Here is a 23,575-nt window from a genome sequence, read left to right on the forward strand (position 1 = left end):
ATACTAAATAATCAAGGGACTAAAATAGAGAGGAAATAAATACAATAACTATGACCAGAGGAAAAAGTATGGTACTAGGGAAATTAATACAATTAACAAAAAAAACAAGACCATGGAATCTGATGAGTTGTAGGATTTTAAAGGATGTAGCTATAGAGATGGTGAATACATTGGTAGCAGATCAGAAAACTTTCAATGTAACAGCTTTATTTAAAAATGAAGGAGAAAAAAATACGATCTGTAGGCCATTTAGCTTACTGCCTGTTATTGGGAAAGCATTAGAGGCCATTACAAAGGATGGAATAGCAGAGCATTTAAAATACATAACACGATTTAGCACAATCAGCATGGCATGAAGAAGGGGAAATCATGCCTGACAAATTTACTAGAATTCCTTGAGGTATTAGAATTCACGTGAGGATTGTGTTTATATGAAGTGTTTATCTCCAGAATACGTTGGCAAAGCTTTTAAAGCACTTCATGGCTCATGGTTTGATAGTAAGTTGATGTGTTCTAGTTTTTTTCCTTCCAGACAATGGGAAACCTGAGTTGAATCACTCAGAGCTTTGAGAACTGAGCAGGTGGGAATACCTCACTGTGGGATGGGGTGGGGCGGGGTGACTGGGGAGGCAAAACTGCAGCTTCTCGATGTGGATCAGATCGAGGGTGGCAGAAAAATGGAAGGTGTTGCCTGAGAGGATGGGGAGGCAGGTACTCTCACAACATTTAAGAAGCTTCTGGACCTGAGCACTTAAAATGCCAGGGCACAGTCGGCTATCGACCAAGTGCAGGTCTATGGGATTAGTGTAACTGGTGTTTGTTGGTCAGCACAGTCATGGTGGGCCAAAGGGCTTATTGCTATGTTATGTGTCTCTATGACCTTACCGTTCTATTGGACCTTGAGTTGAGATTTCACCCACTTGCTGCAGTGTCACTGAAATTGCATATTGCCACTTTGGTAATGTCTGCGGGCACAGCCCTGCCCCAGCCCACAAGCCCCATCCTCGCCTTGTTACTGCAAGACCTGAACTTCAAACTGATGTCACTAATTCAGGTTACGCTATAGAAGAGGTCTTAGAAAACATAAAGGAGGAGAAAGTAGAGTTGTAGGTCGACAGGATAGTGAAGAGGGTGTTTGGTATGCTTTCCTTCATTGGTCAGAGTATTGGGTAGAGGAGTTGGGAGGTCATAATGCAGCTGTACAGGACATTGGTTAGGCCACTTTTGGAATATTGCGTGCAATTCTGGTCTCCTTCCTATCGGAAAGATGTTGTGAAACTTGAAAGGGTTCAGAAAAGATTTATAAGGATGTTGCCAGTGTTGGAGGATTTGAGCTACAGGGAGAGGCTGAACAGGCTGGGGCTGTTTTCCCTGGAGCGTCGGAGGCTGAGGGGTGACCTTATAGAGGTTTATAAAATCATGAGGTGCATGGATAGGGTAAATAGACAAAGTCTTTTCCCTGGGGTCGGGGAGTCCAGAACTAGAGGGCATAGGTTTATGGTGAGAAGGGAAAAATATAAAAGAGACCTACAGGGCAACTTTTTCACCCAGAGGGTGGTACGTGTATGGAATGAGCTGCCCTAGGATGTGGTGGAGGCTGGTACAATTGCAACATTTAAGAGTCATTTGGATGGGTATATGAATAGGAATGGTTTGGAAGGATATGGGCTGGGTGCTGGCAGGTGGGACTAGTTTGGGTTGGGATATCTGGTCGGCATGGACTAGGGATCCCTAGTAGCCACACATGCAGACGACAAGCAACATGAATTCGACTGGGACAACACTACCATTATAGGGCAAGCCAAACAAAGAACAGCCAGGGAATTCCTAGAAGCATGGCACTCATCCACAAACTCCATCAACAAACACATCGACCTGGACCCAATATACCGGCCACTACAGCGGACAGCTGAAACTGACAACCGGAAGCGGCAGGGACAGGCCACTATAAATGCCGGAGGAAACACCACAGAAGCGCTTCACAGGAGGCTCCCAAGCACTGAGGATGTCACCTAGATAGGGACGAAACGTTTGCAATAAAAACTTCCAGCTCGGCGAATAGAACCACAGCAACGAGCACCCGAGCTACAAATCTTCTCACAAACTTTGAACTTGACAGATAGAATATAATGTTGAAAAATGTGAGATTGTTCAATGGAAGAATAGAAGACCTGAATAATGTTCAAATTGGGAAAGACTGTAGAAACTGCAAGACTAAGGGATTTGAGAGTCCTTATGTGTGAATCACAGGAAGCTATCATATAAGTTCAGTGAGTAATAGGGATGGCAAATGGACAGTCAGCTTTTATTGCATATGAAGGGATGTCTTCAACATAGAATTCAACATTGTGGAAACAGTCCATTTGGTCCAACAAGTCCACACTGTCCCTCCAAAGTGTAACCCACCCAGACCCATTCCCTACCCTATTACTGTACATTTACCCTTGATGAATGCATCTAACCTACATATCCCTGAACAGTATGGGCAATTTAACATGGCCACTCCATCTAATCCGCACATTTTTGGATTAAGATTGTTAAGACTATACAGGGCACCAGTCAGATTGTGAATAGTTTTTGTCTCCTTATCTAATGTAAGTTATACTGGCATTGGGGAGAGTTCAGAAAAGGTTCAGTAGGTTGATTCTGGAATGATTTTTCTTATGAGGAGAGATTGAGTATGTTGGTTTGTAATCACTGGAGTTTAGAAAAGATATATCTTTTCTAAACTCCAGTGAGTACAAACCAACATGAAATGTGTAAATGTGTAAAAGTCTTACCGGACTTAACAGGTAGATGATGGGAAGTTGTTTTCCTTTGTGGGAGAATCCAGGACTGGAGGCCATCATCTCACAGTAAGTGTTCACCCATTTAAAGTAGAGATGCGGAGGGTTTTTTTTTCCCTCTGAGAGAGTAGTGCGTCTGTGGAATTTTTTTTAACCACAGAGGACTGTCAAAGCTGGGTCATTAAGTATATTCAAGGCTGAGAGAGACAGATTTTTAATCAGTAAGGGAAGCAAGGCTATGTGGTTAAGTCAGGAAAGTCAAATTGAGGATTATCTGATCAGCCATTATCACATTGAATGGCTCTATGAGCCAAAAGGGCTACATTTGGTTCTACATCTTATGATCTTGTGATCATACTGTGTCAACTGCATAATTAACCATGACACCTTCAATCCCCTCATCCACATCATTAATTAAGGGCTTAGCACAGACACATGCTGCCATCTGAAACAGAATAATTCATGCAGACTATCTGCCAATCTTCTTTCCATAATTGTGTGTAACCCCTACACCATGAGCTAATATTTTGTGCAATAAGCTTTCCTGTAGAACCTTCACAAATGCCTTCTGAAATTTCAAGTATCCCCACTTCCCTACTAAGAACATAAGAACCAAGAGCGGGAGGAGGCAATTCAGCCCCTCTAGCCTGCTCCACCATTTAATATATTCATGGATGATCTCATCTCTGCCTCAATTCCATTTTCTTCCTGTTCTCCATAACCCTTTAACCCACAACTAATTAAAAAATTGCTGATATCTCTTTCTTAAATCTATTCAGTGTCCCAGCATCCACCATACTCTGGGATAGTGAATTCCACAGACTCATCACTTTTTGAGAGAAGTAACTTCTCCGCATCTCTATTTAAATCTGCGACCTCTTAGACTAAAGCTATGACCTCTGCTTTTAGATTATAACACAAGGGGAAATATAAGCTCCATTACTTGCTTAATTCCCTTTACCATCATATATACTTCAATTAGATGTCCTTTCATTTTTCTAAATGCTAGCGTAACCTGCTCAATCTCTCCTCATAACACAAGCCTTTCATCTATGGAATCTGGTGAATCCTGTCTGAACTGCCTCCACTGCAATTACATCCTTCTTTAAGTAGCTGTTCTGGATCCACATAGGTTGCTAATCCTTCAAAGAATTGCAATAAATTGATTGATCAGGATTTCCCTTTGTGTAAAACTATGCTGACCTATTTCTGATGTCCTTTTACATCCTCCTTAATGATCAATTTTAACTGCTGTTCCCATTACCGATGTAAAGCTGGATATTTTTTTTGCCTCCCCTGTTTTTTAATAAAGGAGTTTTATTTGTTATTTTCTGGCCATAAAGTCAGAGCTTTATATCATACAGCCCTTCATCTCACCATTTCTATGCTTAGCAATTAAACACCAAACTATATTAATTCCATTTACCTGCACTTGTTCCATTGGCATTGGCATTTTAAGTACTCATTCAGATGCTTCTCAAATGTTGCAAGAGTACCTGCCTCTACCACCCTCTCAGGGAGCACATTATACTTATGCCCTCTGATCTTAGACACGTCTACCACGGGGAAATAATTCTCACAATATATTCTGTCTACACCCCTCATAATTTTGTCTACCTCAATAAGATAATCCCTCCTGTGCTTCAAAGAATACAAACTATCCAGTCTCTCCTCTTAACTGAGACATTTCATTCCAGATAGCATTATCTCCTCTGCATCTTTTCGAGTGTAGTCACATCCTCCTAATCATCCGGTGATCAGAACTGCATTTCGTATTCTATCTGTGGCCTAACTGTTTTGTAACAAGACTTCCTTGCCTATATTCTATGTCCTGGCTAATGGAACCATTTTAATGCCTGTCTACCTGTGCTGACACCTTCAAGATCCCTGCATTCCACAGTATTCCTGAGAGACCTGTTATTCATTGCACATATCGTTCCCTTATTAGACCACCCAAAATGCATTCACCTCACACTTTTCAGGACTAAAATTCCATCTTCCATTGCACTGTCCAATTTACCAACTGATCAATATCAGACTGCAGTTGAGACCATTAACCTTACTATCAACAATGCCACCAATTTTTGTGTCATTTGCAAACCTAATAAACCTTTTACATTCACATTTAATTTGTTAACGTACAGAACAAACAGCAAGGCTCTCAACACCAATCCTTGTGGTATACCACTGGTCCCAAGCTTCTAGTTACAAAAAGAACCCTCCAACATCACCCTTCACCTCCTATTTGCAAGCCAATTTTGAATCTAGTTCGCTAACTTGCCTTGGATTCCATTAAACTCTTAACTTGTGAACTAGCCTTCCTGGTGGCACCTTGTCAAAGACCTGGCTTAAGTCTATGTAAATCAAATCAACTGCAGTCCCTTATTAATATATTTAGTTACCTTTTCTAAAACTCAGTTAAATGAGTCAGACTGGATTTTCCTCTAACAAATCAATGCTGACTATTCCTGATTAATTGCTGCCTTTCCAAGTGTTGATTAATACTGTCCATCCAAAATTTTTCCAGTAATTTCCCCAACATTGATGTCAGACTAATTGGTCTGTAATTACCTGGCCAATATCTGCTGCTCTTCTTGAACAAAAGAATCACATTAGCTATCCTCCTGTCATCTGGCACTTAATCTGTGTTAAATATCTCTGCCAAGGCCCAAGCAATCTCTTCTCTTGCCTCCCATAGCAGCCTGGGATACATTTTATCAGGCCCTGAGAATTTATACAACTTCATTCCCACTAAAATATCTCTCATGCTTCCTCCTTATTAATCTTAACATGCTCTAGAGCCTCACCATTTGAACTGAGATCTTAAGCTACAATATATTTCTCCTTTGTGAATGCAGATGAGAAATATTCACTTCAAATTTCTCCCATATCTTTTGGTCCCACACACAATTTGTTCCTTTGGTCTCGAATAGGATCCATTCTTTCTCTGGTGATCCCCTTGCTCTTAATATACTTATAACATGTCTTAGAATCTTTCTTAACACTATTTGCAAAAGATATTTTGTGGACCATTTATTTTTAAGCATACCCTGACCACACTCTCTAATACTTCAGAAGGGCCTCCTCTGTTTTTAATTTGCTGTGCCTGAAATATGCTTCTTTCTTTTTCTTTATCAAACTCTTGAAATCCCTTGACATCCAGGGTTCCTTTGACCTGCTGTCCTTGCCTTGCATTCTTAGAGGAACACATGGGCTCTGAACCTTCATTGGACTACCTTTAAATGACTCCCACTCTCCAAATGTAGACTCACCTTCAATAACTGGTCATAGTCTATGTGTTTGGCACATCCTGTCTGATGTTATTGAAATTGACCTTCCCCCAATTTGGACACTTAATTTATGCACTACTCTTATCCCTTTCCAGCATGATTTTAATTCTTACAGAGTTATGGTCACTATCTGACAGGCTTCATTCCTGAAGAATAGATCTACCACTGCCTCATCTCTACCGACATTCTGACATGAGAAACTCTCTTGGGTGGAATTCAGAAATTCTATTCATCAAATTCTTTCACACTATTGCAATCCGAGGTAATCTTAGCAAAGTTAAATTCCCCTACAACAATAATCCCATTCCTCTCTCCTTTCTGTGATTTGCTTACACATCTACTCCTTTATCTTATTCTAACCATTGAGAACCTTGTAGTGTAGTCCTAACAAAATAATGATCTTTTTTCTATTTCTGAGCTCTGCCTTGATGGCCTCAGTCAAACAATCTTCTTAGAAATTGTTTCTCATACTGCAGTGATGGTGTCCTTTATCAAATGCAATGCCCCACCTATCTTACATTCCCCACATCTTGTCTGAAATTTCTAAGTTCTGGAATATTGAGCTGCCAGTCCTGGCCTTCCTTCAACCATGTCTCAATTCTTGCAATAATGTCATACTCCCTTGTGCTAATCAATAGTCTAAGTTCATCCACCTTACCAGTTAGGTCATTTGCATTAAAATAAATACAATTTAGCTTTCCTGTCCTCTTATATCATTCCTATGTCTTCTCCACTTGCTGAATTGTCCCAGTATTCCTTCATAATCTGCTTGCTTCTGAATTTCAATCCATTCTGCTCATTATCCCCCTGCAAGTTAGTTTAAAACTTCCCCAACAGCAACAGCAAACCTAACAGGAACAATATGCCCACTCTGCTTCAGGTGCAACCTGTCCAGCTTGTACAGTTCCCATCTCCTCTAGAAACTATCTCAATGACCCATAAATCTACAATCCCTCCCCCTTACACCTTCCCTTCAGCCACACCTTCATCTGGCTTATTTTCCTATTCCTATTCAGGAGCACATTGGCACTAGAATTAATCCGGAGATTACAACTTTAGCAATCCTCCACTTTAATCTAAAACTTAACTCTCTCAAATGAGGACTTCATTTCCTCATTTTACCCATGTTATTGATACCAACATGTACCATAATTGCTAACTATTCACCCTTCCCCTTCAGAATGTCCTGCAGCTACTCTGAGACATTAGCAAGTTTTGAGAAGATTTGTAGCTCAGGTTGAGGTTTTGGATGTAGGTTTGCTTGCTGAGCTGGAAGGTTCATTTTCAAACATTTCGTCATCATACTAGGTAACATCTTCAGTGAGCCTCCAGATGAAGCATTGCTGATGTTTCCTGATTTCTATTTATATGCTTGGGTTTCTTTGGGTTGGGTGATGTCATTTCCTATGGTGATGCCATTTCCTGTTCTTTATCTCAGGGGGTAGTAAATCAGGTCCAATTGTCCAATGCAGTGTTTGTTACAGTCCTTGCATGGTACTTTGAAATGACATTAGTTTTGCTAGTTGTCTGCATAGGGTCTGCCTGGACAAACAAAGTGAGAGAGAAAGTAAGCTAAGAGCAGGTTGCAAAAAGATGGACAACTTAAAAGTGATGATGGTAAATGGAATTAATGTGGAGAAATGTGAGGTTATTCAATTTGATAGAAAGATTGGAAAATTGAAATACTTTTAGAAAAAGTGAGAGACCAGGAAATATTGGTTCAGATGAATTACATAAAATTAATTTGCAGGAACAACAATGAATTAGAAAATTAAATGGACTGTCTGCTTTTTCACAAAGTGAACTCAAGCAGAAAATCTAAAGTTGACCATTCTATAAATGTTTTCCGGAGAACGAGCTTTGAAGGATTGAATTACCAATTATATAAACTTGCAAAAACAAGCTGGTCATCTAACCAGAGTGTCCATGAACAATATTTCTTTAACTGTTCCTTCTGAAATGTTGTAAAGTTGTCGTTCCTTCAGTTTTTCCTTAACAGCGTCAGCTGATGAACTGACTTGTAACTGAATTCCTTCAGCCCAGTAAAAGCAAATATTGTAGTTTTAAGAATCTTCAAAAAAATGTAAAATGTTGCAGAAACTAACAAGTCTGGCAATTTCTATGGAGAGAAAAAAATAGTTACCTATTCAATTCCAACATGACTTCTTCAGAACTTGATTTATTAATTGTCAGGACGTAGGGATTGAGATTGCAATGTAGTCAATTGCATGAGTGATTACTTTATATTACCAAAACCAGCGAAGAATCCTACAATAATTTTTGATGAATTCATTTTTCTTCAGGAAGGTTCTGGAGCTCAACAATTCCATCAGAGTTGAAATAAGTTACCACTGCCAACTTTCTTCACATGTGTTAGGCAAGCTCATGACTTGCATCTGAAATGGAGCAGGTTTCTATCCTGACTCCAGGTTTTCTAACAGAATCAAAGATATTACCAATAGGTAGGCAGAAATTTATCTTCTCCCCAAATTCAGCCCACACATATTTTTCAGTGAATGCCATGTGAAAACTAGCCTAAATGAATTTCAAAATAGTTTACAGCTGTGAATCGAGAACTGAATTTAAATTATTTCATCTGAGCATGTACAGTTAATTCCATGGGATGCATCAGCATTGGTTAGCTGGAACTAAGCAATTCTTTTCTTATTTTTTTAGCATCTTTGACTCAGTTATTTCTCTTCAAATAATTTTGAAAAACAGAAGGACAGATATCAAATATTTCAAGATTGTAGATTCGTTTGTCGAGCTGGTGTGTTTTTCTTTGCAGACGTTTCCTCATTAAGCAACATGGCATTTGTGAGTCAGTTGGGAAGAAGGGATGACAACAGCAGAAATGAGAACCTCAACGTTGACATGGAAAAAGCAGTCAGGGCTGATATCTGAATTGGTCAGGAGGGTTGGCCATGGTCAGTCCCGGGAGTCAGCTCAATGAATATCAATGGAGCGGGGGGAGGGGAGCTGCTCATCAGGAGTGAAGGTTGACTTCTGATTGGCAGTGCTGGATCTGTATGGCAGAGATTCAGATATAATGCTGGACCTGGAATCCAGTAAATCCAGGTGTTGGCGAGTAATTCCATCTCTGGGGGTGTAAGCTTGAGTAAAAATCTCCTTACTCTGAAATACTGGACCAAAATCCTGCACTTTTTGAATAACTTTTAAAAGTAAAACACCAAGGTAGCTGGGCTGCGCTCTAGGAAAATACAGAGTAACCTCTAGTATCCGGCATTTGATTATCCAAATTTCAGATAATCTGGCAAGATCGCAAGGTCTCGATGCTTGGCTAAATTGTGTTATCCAGCATTCGATTATCCAACAAAATGCTCCTCGCCCATGTCGTTCAGATAATTGAAGTTCGTCTCTACACAGATACAGAGATAACTACCTGGAACTATTGTTCAGCCCAAAAATTCAATTCACATCTCGACTCTGAAAGAACAATCAACCACACCTATCACTCCAGACTGATAGTTAGCTTTTACCCTTTGGACTACCCCAACTCAGACATTATGGACGCTTTTTCACATACCAAAACATTCAACTTCAATCAATACTCATGTATTTATTGCATTTAGAGGGTGAAGGGTTTAGAGTAGTGGAATGGGGAATGGATGAGGTATGGTGGATGCATGTCTGGATGACAGAGAGGGGACACCATGTTGTTTGAAGTAGATGAACATCTGGGATGCTTGGGAATGGAGTGTCTCCTCGTCTGAGCAGATGTGGTTCAGAGGAATTGAGAGAACGATAAGGAATTCTTGCAGGATACTCGGTGGGAGGAGATGTAGTCCAGATAGTTGTGAGAGTCTGCGGATTGACAGTAATTGTCTGTCTGGAGACTGTCACCCAAGATTGAAATGGAGATGTCAACAAAGGGGAGGGAGGTGTCCGCGATGGATTGAGTGAATTTGAGGGCAGGGTGGAAGTTGTGGGCAAAGTCGATGAACTGTTCCAGTTCAGCCTGGGTGCAGGACACTAAACTGATGCAGTCATCGATGTAATGGCAGAAGAGTTGGGGCACAGTACCTGTGTAGGTACTGAAGAGAGACTTCAACGTAGCTGATAAAGAGGCAGGCATAGCTTTGGCCATCCAAATCTCCTGGATTTGGCAGAAATGGGAGGAATTAAAGAATTTGATGTGAAGATAACATGCCCACAAATGGTACAATTGCAGACCCTGACCTGAGCACCCTGAGGGAGATATACCTGCAACTACCACCAACAAAGGGATCCCAAAGAGCTACCACCCTGAAAGCTATTCCCCATGGCCATCTCCAGACGAGGGATCTGAGAGTGTGATTCACATCAAGAACTATCGGCATAGCTATCTCCAGAAGAGGGATCCTGACAGCCATTCTGAAACCTAATGACACAGGCCTGTTCCTTACTAGGGGAACCAACGGTGACTGACCATGACCAGCAGAACTGAGAACCGACAACTTCCAATAACCACTGACCCAACCAATACCACAAGGCCTCAGGCACATCCTGAGGTGAAACCCAACTCGCAAAAACCACCTGAAAGCAAGAAGAACCGAGTACTCACCTGATAAGTCCAATATGCATCCTACCACATTAGCAGATTCAACCCAGACTGAAGGCTTATATTGTCTGAAGTCTTCATCAAGGTATTAGGTATGGCAAGCACAAATAGTGCTTGCAAATTCTCCCCAGTAATGACATTAATTCCAGAGACCCGGAAGTTTCCAACTTAGCTAGCAAGGAGAGGGAGGTGGGTGGTTACAATGCAGGAACCCCAATGTCAGGAAGTCTGATTAAAGTTTCGGTGATTAAAGCTGTTGTTTAGCTTCTAATAGTGTCTTAACCTCTGTTTAATTTGATAGTGTATTTAATTATTGTTCTCTTATAAATGTGTCAATTTCGCTGGTTTTATTTCTTGTATTATACTTACCTTTTTGTATTTAATAAACGCAGAGACTTTTTCGCCCTGAAACACCTGTCTACTCCCTTCTTCATTGCACATTCCCTCAATAATTCCAGTGTCAGAACCAGGGATCTGGGGGTGATTCACACCACCTAAAAATCAGCAAATTACTGATCGCAAACCTGAAACCCTATAGAGGGAGATAAGAGACAACTAACAAGGCACTGTAGAGGTGAGGCACAAAGGTAACAAGGTGAGTTTTAGAGTATAGCATGAGAAACTCTCTATGAAACTCATCAAAATTGACACTGAGTTGATATCTGGTAAATTTAGCCCAATGTGTTCTTTTTTCATTGTTTTAGACAAACTCATCTGTTGGGAAGTATTTTTCTATGTTAGAAATCTTGAATTCAATGTATTTGCATCTGAGGTGGAGTTTCTAATCTCCAAGGCATTGATAAAGAGAGATTGAGAGCAGTCACAGAGAGAAACATAAATTAAGTGAAAGACAGATAAGAAGTTCCCATTTCTCTCTAATTCTATGTAGTCAGAAAGAAAAATAGGTCAGATGGATTGTATAGTGCAGATTAGAAGTTTGGGTAGAGGTAGAGGCAGAAATGCACTATCACACTGTTCCATACATATTATATGGAGAAAATAATTGAAAAAGTATTGGAGGACTGGCAGACAACTAATTCAATTCCTTTGTATTCATAAGGGTGATTGAACAAATTCAAGGAATTATAAAGCAATTAGTGCAATGTTGCTGGAAAGAATGAAAATGAAATCCTTAATTTGAAATAGAAAAGCTCATAGAAACAGAAACCATAACAAAGAGTTGTCAGCTAATTTTTCAAAGGGAATCGAACCTTATTGAGATTTTGGCAGTAAAAAAGGAATTGAAATGGCAGTGTAATGGATATGTTACATTTGGATTTCCAAAAGATCTTTAGTAAGGCACTGCATAGTAGACTCACAGCTAAGGCTAGAACATATTGAATCAGGGAACAATTATCAGAATGGATAGCAAGTTGGTTACAAAACAGGAACAGAGAGAAAGGTTAAAGGTAATTACATAGACTTGCAAATAGAGTTACCAAAGAATCAGTCTTCTTCCCAATAGTGTTACAAAATCTGTCAATTCCATATTGTCGAGATAGACAGGGCATTGTTTGGTGTCTCATTCAGAAGATAGAGAATATAAGACTTCAAAGAGAGAAACAAAGAACAGAGATTTGAGTATGTAAAATAAAACAGAAGAGAGAGGAATACACAAGCAGCAGAGTAGAAATTGGAGAAAAACAGCAAGCCTTTTTGGAGAATAACAATATTCCTCTAACTTACTGTTTCCAATATCACGAGGGATTGCCTTGACATGTATTCAAAATCTCAGCACATACAAAAGGTTACTTCCTGATGTCAGGTTTCTGTCGCATTTCTGAGCCAACCTTTTTTCATTGTAAATTGGCAGTATCTATTATAAATATTGGCAATATGAATTTGTCATGCTGTCAATTTTGCCCTTCTGAAAATAATGGCTGCTCGGTTTTGCAGCTCCCAGCTTTTGCACCACTACTGTACATAGCAACACCTGTGCTTCTGACATTCTACATTTTTGCTTACTTCAATTGCTCCACATTTTGCTTTTTATCTATAAATAATGATGCAAAAGCATCATCCATAAAAATAGAATAGATGGATGAGATTTTAACTTGCTCAACAACCATTCACTTGCAGAGTCAAAATTAGGCTTAATTTATCACATTAAAATGGATCTGCAATAGGCCACTATGAATTGTACTAAAAAGTGAGATGGAAAAAAATCAAGGAACTATAAGCCAATTAGTGTAACGTTGTGGAAAGAATGATAATGAACTCCTTAATCTGAAATGGGAAAGCATCAAGAAATAAAGCTGTCCTCTACTGGGTGTTAACAGAAAGCTAAAATTAGTTGGCATCTCCCTGTGTAATATCTCAGAAAATGATTTAATGGTTCATTACAATGTAAAGACTGTAAATTTTCTTTAAAAAAAATCTGTGTTTTTGATAATGAACTAAAATGAGAAAAGAACATCTTGGAAAGCAAAGGATCATTGAAAAATTGCTGCACTTTTTCAAGGCAAGTAACCTGATACCAATTGTAAGTGCTTTTTACACTGATGTTTGTTCATGCAGTAGTGGAAGCCTTGTTGTAGATAAGTTATAGCCAAGAGCTGTGTTGAATGGATCTTCAGCAGACAATTAGCTGGGTGGGTCTTGTGGACTATTCACCAGTTCACTGATGACAAAGACTTTCTGCCTTCTAACAACTGTATGGTTGATGCCAGGTAGTTCAAAAACTTGGGGATGTGAATGTTTGGGAGAAGCTACCAGTGCGGCACTGTGCCTAGGGCAGCACAGTGGCTCAGTCGTTAGCACTGCTACCTCACAGTGGCAGGGACCCAGGTTCAGTTACAGTCTTGGGTGACTGTGTGGAGTTTGCACATTCTCCCTGTGTCTGTACAGGTTACCTCTGGGTGCACCAGTCTCCTCCCACGGTCCAAAGATGTGCAGTTTAGATGGATTGTCCATGCTAAATTGCCTTTAGTGTCCAGGGATGTGCAGGCTAGGTGGATTGGCCATGGGAAATGTAGGGTTATGGGGTAGGGAAATTAGTTTGGGTGGGATGTTCTTCAGAGGGTCAGTGTGAACTCAATAGGACACACAGCCTGCTTCCACACTGTAGGGATTCTATGATTGCCAAAGGGCACGAGTTGTCCCTTTTCTCTCAATAAGAAGAGAGCTAGTGCCGGAAAAAAGCCAATTTATTTTTCTTCAGCAACTATTGTAATCTGTACCTCTTAACCAGTAAACCAAAGACAGTAACCTGGTCTATGTTTTTTATCAACCTGGATTTCAAAAAACAGTTAAATTCAGCAATTCTGCGTAATTTTTGAAATCTTTATCTTTTGTGATGACTTTGGCAATAATGGTGCTTGATTTGCAGTGCACTGCCAGTGAGTCATAACAACAGTGACACATTATCCTTTGTATCTTCAAATTGTCATATCCAAGATTCATAGATGCCCTACAGTGTGGAAATAGGGGCCATTTAGTCAAACAGGTCCACACCAACCCTCCAAAGACTATCCTACACAGACCCATTCCCCTACCCTAGCACAATACATTTCCCCTGACTAATACACTTAGCCTACACATCCCTGAACATTATGGGCAATTTAGCGTGGCCAATTCACCTAACATGCATATGTTTGGACTGTGGTAGGAAACCAGAGCATCTAGAGGAAACCCACACAGACACAGGGAGAATGTCCAAACTCCACACAGAAAGTCACCTGAGGCTGGAATTGAACCCGCGTCTCTGGCACTGTGAGGCAGCTGTGTTAACCACTGAGCCACTGTGCTCTATAAATCAGTCATAAAGAGAAAATGCTTGGTAGAATTACTGTATGATTGCTGACTGCTAAATCAATATACATACATATTCCTCTGCCAGTACTGTGACACTGGTAATGGTGAAAATAAGATCACACTCAGTAATAGAAATTTGAAACTCAGGTGAATGTATTAACAGATGCCATAAAGAAATAAGTCTCAACTTATGATAAGACCCAAAGCAACCTGTACTCTTCAGCAACAAAGGCTACTTACTCTGCAGCAAGCAAACCTAACTCCACAGAATTGGATGTGTGACTTGTAATATGTGGGATGCAATAGATAATTGACAATAGACAACTGGTGCAGGAGTAGGCAATTCGGCCCTTCGAGCCTGCACCACTATTCTTTTGATCATAGCTGATCATCCACCATCAGTATCCTGTTCCTGCCTTATCCCTATAATCCTTGATTTTACTATCTTTAAGAGCTCTATCCATCTCTTTCTTGAAAGTATCCAGAGACTTGGCTTCCACTGCTGTCTGGGGTAGAGCATTCCATATATACTCTGGTTTCAAAGACAGTCATATGTTAAGGAAATGTTGCCAGTTTCAGAAACTTGGACTATAGGTTCGTGGCTCACGCTTTGGCTAGAGTCATTGTGTTGAGGAGTTGCTGGTGTTGGACTAGGGTGGACCAAGTTAAAAATCACACAACACCAGGTTATTGTTCAACAGGTTTATTTAGAAGTACAGTACACAATCCTTTATCCAGAATCCCGAAATCCAAAAGGCTTTGAAATCCAAAGATTTTCATGAAGATTTTTTCTCCATAACAACATTGTTTGGCATGCAAACAGTTAACCCAACTCCACACCCAGGCGTCAATTCTGTCTCAGGTCCAGTAGTACTCACAGATCCATCTGCTGTTCGGTAAGATTTCACCATTAAACTGTCACTTATTCCGAAATCCGAAAAATTCCGAATTCTGAAAACCAGCTGGTTCCCAAGGGTTTTGGATGAAGGATTGTGTACCTGTACTAGCTTTTGGAGCAACACTCTGAAAGCTGGTACTTCCAAATAAACCTGTTGGACTATAACCTGGTGTTGGTTGATTTTTAACTACTGTGGCACATCTGTGGGGGGTGAGAGTCACATAGAGAGCATGCTCACTGACCCGGTCACCACCACGGCTTATGGAACTGAAGGCAAAACAGAAATGAGAACCTGCCAGGCAATCCAATGGAAACAGGCAGGTGGTGCAAGGGTTCTCCGAGGTTCCATTCACAAATTGGTTTCTTTACCAGAAACAGTGGCAAACCCAGCCCTGCTGACTCTGCAAAGTCCTCCTTGCTAACATTTGGACTTAATGCCAACATTTTAGGAGCTGTCACTCAGATTAGTTAAACAACAGCCTGACATACGCATGGAATCATACTTTACAGACCATGTCCCTTGACACTAGAATGATCATCCCTGGGTATGTCCTGTCCCAGCAGCAGTAGAGACCCAGTAGAGGTGGTAGCATAGATGTATACAGTTGGGAGGGAGCTGACTTGAGAACTCCTCAAGTTGACTTTGGACTCCATGAAGTCTCGTGGCATTAAGTCAAACATAAGCAAGCAAACCTAAGGGTAACAAGAGCGAATGTACTCTGGGTGAGGACTTCAATATCCACCACCAGGAGTGGTCAACAGCGCAATGATTAATAGAGCTGGTTGGTTCCCAAAGGACATTGCTGCTAGTATGGGATTGCAGCAGATAGTGAGGGAACTAAAAAGAGGAAGAAACATAGTTAATTCATCCTCACCAGTCTACCTGCTGCAGGTGCATTTGCCCATGATATTAGAAGTAACCAGTGCACAGTCCTTGTGGAGACAAAGTATTACCTTCACATTGAGAATACCCTCTATCATGTTGTGTGGGTCTATCACTGCGCTAAACAGGATAGAGTTCAAACAAATCTGACAATTCTGGACAGGGTATCCATGAGGCACTGGGGACATTCAACAGCAGCAGTAGAATTATACTCGAATGCTCTTCAATGCTCTGGCCAGCCATATCCTCGACTGTACAACTGCCATTCAGAGAGGGTATCAAACATGGTTTGGCAGAGAGTCCTGGAGGCATGTCAGAAGCAGTACTAAACCTAAAAGTGAGGGGTTAAACTTGTGAAGCTACCAAATAGGACTATTTGCAAGCCAAACAGCATAAGCAGCAAGTGGTAGATAGAGCTAAGCGATCCCACACCCAATGGATCTAAACTCTGCAGTCATGCCACATCCAGTCATGAATACTGATCAACAATTACACAACCCATTGGAGAAGATGGGTTGGAGAAGATTGGAGAAGATCCACAAATATCACACATTCGAAGATGGGAGAGTGCAGCATCTCATTGCAAAACAGAAGGTTGAAGCATTTGCAGTAATCTTCAACTAGAAGCACTGAGTGTATGATATTTGACCAAGTATGGCATTAAAGCAAAAATTGAAATCAATAGGAATTGGAAGAAAACTCTCTGCTGGTTGGAGTCAAACCTGGCATAGAGGAAGATGGTTGTGGTTGTTGCAGATCAGTCAGCTCAACTTCAGGACATCTCTGTAGGAGTTCCTCAGAGTTGTGTCCCAGGCCGAGCCATCTTCAGCTGCTTCATCAATGACCTTCCCTCCATCATAAGGTCAGATGTTTATCAATGATTGCGCAAAGTTCTGCACCAATCATGATTCCAAAGATACTGAAGCAATCCATGTCAAAATTCAACAAACCCTGGACAATATCCAGTCTTGAGCTGACAAGTGGCAAGTAACATTTGTGCTGCACAAGTGCCAGACATTAAACATTTTCAATAAGAGACAATCTAACCACTGCTTCTTGACGTTCAATGGTGTTACCATCACTGAATCCCCCACTATTAACATCCTGGGGTTTACCATTGACCAGCAACTCAATTGGACTTACCATATAAATACAGTGGGTACAAGGAGTTCTGAGTAATCCAAGGTGGAGGATGGGAAAGAAATTGTGTCTGTAAGAATTGTGCCTTTTTTGGGGTATTTGAGGAGTTGCAATTTTGATTTCCTCGGATTCCAGGAGCAGCAATTACTGTTTTATATTCTGTTGCATTGTTTTGCAACTTTGGAGTAAAAAAGGCAAAACAATTGCACTTTTAAAAGAAGAAAAATAGAAAAACATAGTGAGCACATGGTCAGTGAGGGAGAGAAAGAAAGAAAACTACACTGATAACTGAAACAGCAGTGAATCTGCAAAATTACTACCTTTGCTGTTTGACTGAAGGGGCAACTTTTTCAATCAAAGGGTGGTGCATGTATGGAATGAGCTGCTAGAGGAAGTGGTGGAGGCTGGTACAATTACAGCATTTAAAAGGCATCTGGATGGGTATGTGAATAGGAAGGGTTTGGAGGGATATGGGCCATGCGGTGGCAAATGGGACTAGATTAGGACAGAATATCTAATTGGCATGGATGAGTTGGACAAAAGGGTCTGTTTCCATGTGGTACTCCTCTATGACTCTATTACTCCAAGTACATGTCAAAGGCCAGGGATATGGAGGTGAATAATTTATGACTCCCCACAGCCTGTCCACATCTTCAAGGCACAAATCAGGAATGTGATAGAATATTCCCCATTTGACTGTGTAACAAGACTCAAGAAGCTTGACACCATCCAGGACAAGGTGAAAGTGAGGATTGCAGATGCTAGAAATTATAGTCGAGAGTATGGTGCTGGAAAAGCACAGCAGGTCAGGCAGCATCCAAGGAACAGGAAAATCAATGTTTCAGGCAAAAGCCCTTCATCAGGAATGAGGCTTCATTCCTGATGAAGGGCTTTTGCCTGAAATGTTGATTTTCCTGCTCCTTGGATGCTGCCTGATCTGCTGTGCTTTTCCAGCACCACATTCTCCACCATCCATGACAAAACAGTCCATTGATTGGCGCCATATCCACTCCCTCCACCACTGATGTTCAGTAATAGCAATGTGTATGACCTACAAGATGAATGACAGATGGTCAGCAAAGATCCTTAGATGCCACCTTCCGAACCCATGACCGCTTCCATCTGAAAGGACTAGAGCAGCAGATAGAGAGATCAGCACCATCACCTGCACATTTCCCTGCAAGCCTGAGTGGGAAAATACATTGCTATTCCTTCAGAGTCACTGGATCATAATTTTGCAATGGCATCCCTTATGATATTGTTTGTCTAAGGACATGGAAGATATAGAATGTGGGGAAATAGGTGGTGACATAATGAAAATTGCCCATATTACAGAGGATGAGGTGCTGGATGTCTTGAAATGCATAAAAGTGGATAAATCCCCAGGATGTGATCAGGTGTACCCTAGAACTCTGTGGGAAGCTAGGGAAGTGATTGCAGGGCCCCATGCTGAGATATTTGTATAATTGATAATCACAGGTGAGGTGCTGGAAGACTGGAGGTCGGCTAACGTGGTGCCACTATTTAAGAAAGGTGGTAAGGATAAACCAGCGAATGATAGACCGGCGAGTCTGACATCAGTGATGGGCAAGTTGTTGGAGGAATCTTGAGGGACAGGATTTACATGCACTTGGAAAGGCAAGGACTGATTTGGGATAGTCAGCATGGGTTTGTGTGTGGAAAATCATGTCTTAAAAACTTAATTGATATTTTTGAAGAAGTATCAAAGAGGATTGATGAAGCAGAGCGGTAAACATGATCTCTAAGGATGTCAGTAAGGTGTTTGACAAGGTTCCGCATGGGAGACTGGTTGGCAAGGTTAGATCTCATGGAATACATGGAGAACTAGCCATTTGAAAACAGAACTGTCTCAAAGATAGAAGACTGAGGGTGGTGGTGGAGGGTTGTTTTTCAGACTGGAGGCCTGTGACCAATGGTGTGCCACAAGAATTGGTGCTGGGTCCACTACGTTTCGTCATGCATATAAATCATTTGGATATGAACATAGGTGGTGTAGTTAGTAGGTTTGCAGATGACACCAAAATTGGAGATGTACTGGACAGCGAAGAAGGTTACCTCAGCATACAATGGGATCTTGAAAAGATGGGCCAATGTGCTGAAGAGCAGCAGATGGAGTTTAATTTAGATGAATGCAAGGTGCTGCAGTTTGGAAAAGCAAATCAGAGCAGACTTACACACTTAATGGCAAGGTCTTGGGGAGTGTTGCTGAACAAAGAGACCTTGGAGTGCAGGTTCATAGCTCCTTGAAAGTAGATTCAAAGATAGATAGGATAGTGAAGAAGGCATTTGGAATGCTTTCCTTTATTGGTCAGAGTACTGAATGTATGAGTTTGGACATCATGTTGTGGCTGTACAGGACATTGATTAGGCCACTTTTGGAATATTGCGTGCAGTTCTGGTCTCCTTCCTATCGGAAGGATGATGTGAAACCTGAAAGGATTCAGAAAAGATTTATAAGGATGTTGGAAGATTTGAACTAAAGGGAGAGGCTGAATAGACAAGGGTTATTTTCCCTGAAGCTTTGGAGGCTGAAGGGTGACCTTATAGAAGTTTATAAAATCATGAGGGGCATGGATAGGATAAATAGCCAAAGTCTTTTCCCTGGGGTGGGGGAGTTCAGAACGAGAAGGCATAGGTTTAGAGTGAAAGGAGAAAGACATAAAAGGGACCTATGGGGCAACTTTTTTCATGCAGAGGGTGGCGTGTGTATGGAATGAGCTGCCAGAGGAAGTGGTGGAGGCTGGTACAATTACAGCATCTGGATGGGTATCTGAATAGGAAGGGTTTAGATGGATATGGGCCAAATGCTGGTAAATGGGACTAGATTAATTTAGGATATCTGGTCAGCACAGACTACTTGGACCGAAGTGTCTGTTTCTGTGTTGTACATCTCTATGACTATATGACTATCTCAGTTCAAGAAGACAATTCATCGCCATTTTGTTAAGGGCAACAATGGATGGTCTACAAACCAGCAATCTCCATATCCCATGAGTGAATGAGAGAAAACTGTACGTACTATACTGCAAGGCCTCAATAGATCAGTCAAAGCATCTAAACCTTATTTTTAGAGACCTATAATTTGGCTTTGCTGGAAGAATGACTATCCTATCGACACTCGAGCTCAGTCAGGGGCTGCATCCAAAAGTCACAGCCATAATTGCAGAGGGTAACCCTCATCTCTCAGCAGCCATAAAATCTGCCATCTTATGATATGGCCCTCTCAACGCAGTATGTCACTGCAATCTATAGCAAACAATACCTGACATAAGTCAATTATGTTTGCAAAGTTTATTGCTCAGGCAGCAGCACTCACTTTATCACAGGAGTTATGGGCCAGATCAAAGCCTCTGAAAATACACAGAGTGGCTCATGTGTGGGATGGACTGCCACAGGAAGTGGCAGATGCAGGTACAGTTAAAATGTTTAAAAGACATTTTGATAAGTTCATCAATTGGAAATGTTTGGAGGGATACACGCCAGGTAGGACTAACTTAATTTGGGAACTTGGTCTACGTGGACTGGTTGGATGGAAGCGTCTGTTTCCATGTTGTATTATCCAAGACTTTATGACTCTATGAGACTCCTCATATGAGAAGCTCTTCATCCCAGGATCATTCTTGTAAACCTCCTCCAAGGCCAAAAACTGCTAACAATAGTCCAAATGCCATCTTACCAGAGCCTTGTACAGGCTCAGCAGTAAATCTTTGCTGATGTATTCAAGCTCTCACTAAGCGAATACTAACATTGCATTTGCCTTCCAAACTACTAAATAAATCTGCATGTTAATCTTAAGAGAATCAACTCAGACTCTTAATTCCCTTTGTGCTTCAGATTTCTAAAGCCTTTCCCCAATTTAGAAAACATTCTACTCCTCCATTCTTTTTTACCAAAGTGAATAGCCACACATTTTCCCACTTTGTATTCTATCTGCCATTTCTTTGCCCACTCTCCTAGCCTGGTCAAGTCCTTTCACAGACTCTCTGCTTCCTCAATACTACCTGTCTCTCTTACTGCCTGGTGGTGTATCAGTCCACAGCTCCATCAGCTTACTCAGTGCCACTTCTCTTGTGATTGTGCTTTCAACAAATACGTCCCTCCATTTTGCCAGCCTCAAATGACCATCTGTGTGGAGTTTGCACATTCTCCCCCATTATCCAAAGATGTGCATTCTAGGTGGATTAGCTATGGGAAATATAGGGTTACGGGGATGGGGTGGGAATGGTTGGGAGGGTTGATATGGATTTGACGAGATGAATGGCTTGCTTCTACACTGTAGAGATTCTACGGATTTATATTCTGTTCAGTTATCTAACTGGCTACTCAACCATATATAGTTAAGTGCATTTCAATTTATTTGATGCTTTCCTTAACTTTAGTTAACCGTAGAATCACATTCCCTTATAATTTATCTTTAAAGTAGGAATATATATATATATATATCACGCATCTTGAAAAATACCCTTAAATGCATGCATTACTTCTCTTTTGATCTATTCACTGGCCTAGATTACCAGTTCAATTCAACTGGCTCAATTTTCAAACCCACATCATTGCACATATTTATGTTTAAAATATGAGCCTTAGACCAAATTTTCTCCCTTTCAAACTGGATATAAATGTCAGTCATATTGATTGGGTAAAGGCGGCTTTATTCAATGTTCATTAATAAATCCTGTCACATTTTTCAAACCCCAGTCTAGTCCACAAAGATTACACTTCACAATCGATATTATACAGTCTAGCATTCTGACCAAACGCCAGTTCTGAGTGAAAGTAGTTATGAGTAATAAGATCATTTGTTGATTCTGAGTTAGTAGCACAGGAATTCTCACTACATTTGAAATTAACTTTTCCTTATTTACAGTCAACAGTTCAGTCTTTTTTGCTGTCACTTAAGTTCTTGTATTGAACAAAAAGTTATGAAACTATCAACTTAAAGAAATGGAACTGGCACAAATATCGGAATATTTGCCCCTGTTATTTTCTGATGCTGAGAGATAAAAGCCTATATTTTCTGCCGGCTTTTGCTGGTCTCAAGTATAATTTGCTAAACTAATGCAAAGAAGAGAAGGATGTGAGTTTAGATGAAGGCCAGCTTTTTATTACAATATTCAGCTTAATTGACATCATGCTCAAGCTGGTCTTACCCACAAACTCTGTCATACCCATAACATAATCTGCATTGTTCAACTTGTGTTCATTAGCCTGCCTTCAAAGAGGCACTCAAAACGAAAATTTTCTTGAAATATTGGGCACTGATACACTGTTTAGCAGTCTTTATTTTGTGAGTTAGATATTCCTGTCCTGGGTTTTGGGAGACTGGATGTATGCTCTGAGATGCGCATTGAGACTCCATGAAAGATCTGATGCTTTGACGTCTATGGGAACTGCCTTAAAAGTTTTAACTTCCAACAGGTAATTCCCCTGCTCCACAAAAGTCTACCTCCCTCTTCCTTGACCACCAGAATACGATCTCTAAACTACTCCCCTGATGAGACTCAATTAACCCCCACAATTTAACTCCACTCCCATCTGATAAGAGTAGATCCTGATTTGACTATCCCCCATAACTTGACCCAATTAACTCGAGTTTCCATCTACACCTCACCCAGCTATTCACCTTCCAGCCTGCCTATCCTCCCTTCCAATCTAAACACCCTACTTATTCAACTAGTCACTAACATTCCCATTGCCACACGGCAGCCAGCATCATCACTGGGGAAGGAGATTGAGGCAGGTCCCCACAACTCTATAGCACTGTGATGAAACCCTCAGTCGAACACTAAACTCTTCTAGTAAAGTCAAGCTCGGAAGACCCAGCATGGAACTAGAGCAGCATTGAGACAGGTAAAGTTTTGAACAGAGCGATAATCCAATCACGATTTCCATTTCTCATAATTTAAAGTCACACAGCATCAGGTTGCAGTCCAAAAGGTTTATTTGGAAGTACAAACTTTTGAAGCAGTGTTCTGAAAGCTTGTACTTCCAAATAAATCTGTTGGACTATAACCTAGTGTTGCGTGTTTTTTAACTTTGTCCATCCCTGTCCAATGGCAGCACCTCTACATTATCTCTCAGAAGACAAAGGCCTTTTGATTTCCTAAGAAATTGGCTCGCCTGCTGCGAGGTTACTAGTAAATTACTTTGATGCTTTTTTAAAAGTTATTTCAATTGCATTATTGACAGATGGTAGATTAGAAATGTATATTAAAATAGCTTATACTTTGTGATGACCAATTT

At 40.7% G+C, this 23,575-nt stretch overlaps 1 protein-coding gene across 1 annotated transcript in view; it reads right to left on the reverse strand.

Moving 5' to 3' along the window:
• Positions 1-23,575, reverse strand: part of LOC122551933 (inactive dipeptidyl peptidase 10-like) — a 1,705,342-nt gene that overhangs the window by 1,266,982 nt on the left and 414,785 nt on the right. The gene's annotated exons all lie outside the window — the stretch shown is intronic.

This window comes from Chiloscyllium plagiosum, chromosome 7, assembly GCF_004010195.1.
Source record: "Chiloscyllium plagiosum isolate BGI_BamShark_2017 chromosome 7, ASM401019v2, whole genome shotgun sequence".
Taxonomy (NCBI): Eukaryota; Metazoa; Chordata; class Chondrichthyes; order Orectolobiformes; family Hemiscylliidae; genus Chiloscyllium; species Chiloscyllium plagiosum.